Source organism: Carlito syrichta, unplaced genomic scaffold (assembly GCF_000164805.1).
Source record: "Carlito syrichta isolate Samal-C Ts95f unplaced genomic scaffold, Tarsius_syrichta-2.0.1 Scaffold311616, whole genome shotgun sequence".
In the NCBI taxonomy this organism is placed as follows: domain Eukaryota; kingdom Metazoa; phylum Chordata; class Mammalia; order Primates; family Tarsiidae; genus Carlito; species Carlito syrichta.
The window spans coordinates 1,558,641-1,563,628 of NW_007255712.1; positions in this window are offsets into that span (position 1 = coordinate 1,558,641).

Sequence of the window (4,988 nt, forward strand, 5' to 3'; positions counted from 1 at the left end):
TCTCACAGAAACAAAGATCCGAGTATCACATGCTCTCACTCATATAATGGACCTTGAATATCCAATGTAATACTATAAGAAAATGATTGATGGTACTGGGAAACTATGGGGGGGAGATGGGATTAACAGTAGCAAATATCTGTCTGGGGACGGGGAAACACCGCTTATCAACTGGGTGCCTGAATGAAGCGTAATTGTATACCTAACCCTTAACTGTACTCCACAACATCATAATAAAAAATACTGATTAAAAAAAAAAAGAATCTAGAAAAAAGTATAAAATTAAATAAAGAACAATAAAATGATAAATGAGAAAAGTATAACTGAATATGCAATTAACAAAATAACTTTTATAATTTAAGGGATTAGAATATTTATAGAATCAAGATGCATGACAATAATAATTTTAAAAAACAAAAATAATCAAATGGAGTTAAAATAGTCTAAAGTCCTAACATTGTTTGGAAAGAAGTAAAAGTACTATTTTATAGGAGTATTTAGTTGACTAAGTGGTCATCACTAGGGTGACCACAAAAAGAAAAGAAAAATGTGTAACAAAAATTACTAAAGATGAAAGTTAATAAATGGAAAATAGAGAAATAAGATTATGTAATTGATTCCATATGAAACAAAAAGGGAGAAAGAACAAGAAAAAGCAGAAAACTAATAGATTTAAACATAAAAATATCAATTACTACATTAAATGTAAGTGCACTGAGTAGTCCAATGAAAATATAGTGATTTTACAAGTTGAATTTTTAAAATAACAAAACATAAGTTGGTTTTATGAGACATGAATGAATAGAGAGACACAAGTGATAAAAATAAAGACTTCAACATTACCAAAATAAAGCTGATATTTAATTCTAATGTTATATAAAAAAGGCTTTTTAGCAAGAAAAATCAGAAGATAAATTGTTAATTCACCAGAATATATAGGCTTCCTTAATTTGTATGCTACTCATAATATAGTCTCAAATATATACATTTAAAAATAATACAAAACTAAAAGGTTATGAGACATAATCTCAACTAAAAAATTAAGGTGGATACAGTGGTGTGCATCTGAAGTTCCTGTTACTCAGGAGCCTGAGACAGAATAACTTGAGCCCAGGAGTTTGACATCAGCTGGGTAACATAGCAAAAATCTCATCTCTAAAACAAAAACAAAAACAAAAAACACTACATCTTGTCAACAAATAATAAAACAAGAGTAACAATACTGTTAGAAAGCTTATATTAACTGACATATATAGAACAGTACGCAGAAATGACAAAGCAAAATAAAGCAACACTCTTCAAGCCATATAAAATGTTTAGAAAAATGGGTTATTACCTTCAAGGTCATAAAATATTTCTCAATTTCCAAAGATTGAAATTAAGGTATGTTCTCTGACAACCATAGAAGAAATCTAAAAGTCAATAACAAAAGATACCTAGAACACCTATGGAAATTTTAAATTAAGCAAGATACTTCCAACCTGGAGGGCAGGCAAGAGGAAAAACAGAAGTGGAAATCTGAAATATTTGAACTGAATAGTTAAGAAAATACAGCATATCAAAATCTGTGATGCAGCTAAGGCCAGCCTTAGAGTAAAATTTAATATGAGAAAAAGAAGGAAGACTGGAATCAATGGATCTAGCTTAAAACAATATCAAAGGCCTATATTTATTAAAGAAGTTAAGTCAATAATTAATAGCCCCTAAAACAGAAAGTGCCAGGCCCAGACGGGTTCACTGGAGAATTCTATTAAACATTTAAGGAAGAGATCATAACACTTTCTACAGTATTTTTTCAAAGGCAGAGGGAATACTTTCTAACTAATTCTATGAGGTCACATTACTTGAATACCAAAACTAGACAAAGACATTAAAAGAATTTAAAACCACTGACTAATATCTCTCATGAACATTGATGCAAAAACCCTTAACAAAATATTAGAAAATAAAATTAAGCCATGTATTAAAAAAATGATACACCAAAACCAAGTAAGATTTATCCCAGGTATGCAAAATTGGTTCAACATTCAAAATCAATTAATGCAATCTATCACATTAACAGCAAGAGACTAAAGAAGAAAAATCACATTACCATAGTACTAGAATCAAAAAGGCATTTGACAAAATCCAACATCAATTCATGATAAAGCAAACTAAGAATAGGAGGAAACATCTTCAACTTGATGAAAAATATCTACCAAAAAACCTGTAGCTAACGCCATACTTAATGGTGAGAAACTAGCTTTCCTGCTAAGAATAAGAATATAACAAAAATATCTCCTCTCACCACTCATTTTTAACATTATACTAGAAGTTCTACCTAATGCAATAAGACAAGAATAAAGAATTAAAGGCATACATAATGGGAAGAAATAAATTGTCTTTGCATTTGACACTATTATCTATGTATAAAATGGAAAAGAAGTGATTTCAAAAACTACTCTTAGAATTAATAGGTTGTTATAGCAAGGTTGCAGGATATAAAGTTAATTAACAGTGTTCAATTGCTTTTTTTGTATTCCAGTAATACAAAAGTAGAATTTGAGATTAAAGACAAAATATCATTTATATTGGAATCTCCAAAAATAGCATACCTACAAATAAATCTTACAAAATATGTATAAGATCTATATGGATGAAATATATAAAACTTTGGTAAACAAAAATCAAAGAATAACTAAATAAAACGATAGATTCCATACCCACGAATAGAAACATTCAATACTGCTAGGATGTCAGTTTTTCTCAACTTGATCTATAGATCCAATACAATTTCAATCAAAATCTTAACAATTTGTTTTGTGGATATTGATAAACAGTCTATAAGCTAATGTGAAGAAGAAAACCAACCAGAATCACCAACATGACATCAAAGTCATAAGACTGACACTACCCAACTTGAAGACTTACTACAAAGCTAAAGTAATCAAAACAGTGTGATGTTGTTTGAAAACATAGACAAACAGATCTATGGAGGAGAATAAAGAACATAGAAAGTACTCCACATAAATATAATCAGCTGACCTGTCACAAGAAATAAAGGCAATACAATGGAACAAAGATAATCTTTCAACAAATAATTCTGAAACAACTAGATATCCACATGCAAAAAATTAAAAATAAATCTAGACACAGAGCTTATATCCTTCACAGAAATTAACTCAAAATGGATTACAGAATTAAAGTGTAAAATGTAGAACTATCAAACTCTTAGAAGATAATTCAAGAGAATATCTACATGATCTTGGGCATGCTGATGATATTGTAAATACAACAGCAAAGACAAAATCCATGAAAGAATTGATGCATTGAACTTCATTAAAATTTTAAATTTTTATTAGCTGGGTGTGGTAGTACACGCCTGTAGTTCCAGCTACTTGGAAGGCTGAGGCAGAAGAATCACCAGAGCCCAGCAGGTCTATGTTGGGTTGGCCCTGAGTATGTCATTGCACTCCAGCCTGGGTGACAGAGTGAGACTTCAACTCAAAAAATAAAATAAACAAAATAAAATAATAAGATTAAATTAAATTTCTTCTTGCAAAATATACTGTCAAAAGAATGAGAAGAGAGTGACACACTAGGAGGAAACATTTGTGGAAGACATACCTAATAAAGGAAGGTTATCCAATATACAGAGAACCCCTAAAACTCAATAATAAAAAACAAATAACCTGATTTTTTTAAATGGATGAAATATTTGAACGGACTCCTCATCAAATAAGATATTCATATGGCAAATTAATAAGCACATGAAATAATGTTACTTGGAAGGCGGAAGAATTGCTGGAGCTCAGCAGGTCTAGGCTGCGGTGTCCATGAGCATGTCACTGCACTCCAGCCTAGGTGACAGAGTGAATCTCCAACTCAAAAAAAAAGAGATGTATTATGTCATTAGGAAAATGCAAATTAAGACAATAGTGAATACTACTACACCTATTAGAATAACCAAAGTTCTGAACACTGTGATAACATCAAATATTGACAAAAATGTGGAGTAACAGTAAATCTGATTCATTCCTGGTGGGAATGGAAAACAGTACACTTTGGAAGACAGTTTGAAAGTTTCTTACAAAACTAAATATGTAATTGCCATATGATCTAGCAATTGCATTTCTTGGTATATACCCAAATAAGTTGAAACATTAGGCATACACAAAAAGCTGCACACGGATGTTTATAGCACTTTTATTAATAGTTGCCAAAACTTAGAAGCAACCAAGATATCCTACAGTAAGTGAATGAATATATAAACTGTAGTACATTGAGACAATGGAGTATTCAACGTTAAAAAGAAATGAACTACCAAGCCAAGAAAAAATATATAGGAAACTTAGATTCACATTACTCAGTGAAAGAAACCAGCCAGAAAAGACTACAAACTATATGATTCTGCTATAGGACTTTCTGGAAAATACAAAACTATGGAGACAGTAAAAAGATCAGTGGTTTCCAGGGGCTAGAAGAGATGGAAGGATAATAGGTAAAGTACAGAGGATTAGTCAAAATGCGTGGAATATTCAACATCAAGAGTGAACCCTACCTCGGGTTATAGCGTTGCATAAATATAGGTTGCTCAGTTTAAGAAATGTCATACTGGTGGGGCCTGTTTATGGCAAATGGGGGAAGCCATGCTTGTGTGGTAGTAGGGAATATATGGAAAATCTCTGTACCTTCTGCTCAATTTTGCTGTGAAACTAAAACTGCTCTTTTAAAAACTGATTTTTTTAAAAAGAACCATAGCAAGTTAAATGTAAACAAAGTAAATAACAGAAAATTATAAATAAATGAGAATAAATTAATGAATTAGAAAATAAGCATGTAATAGAGAAAATAAACAAAGCCAAAAATTAACCTATAACAAAATCCATCTAAAAATAGCAAAAATTCAAAGCAGTATAGAAAGTGTAAAGGAAAACAGAGCTGAAGATGAAGAAACAATGCAGTGAAATGCAAGACTATCGTAAACAACTTCCATGTAAATACATTGA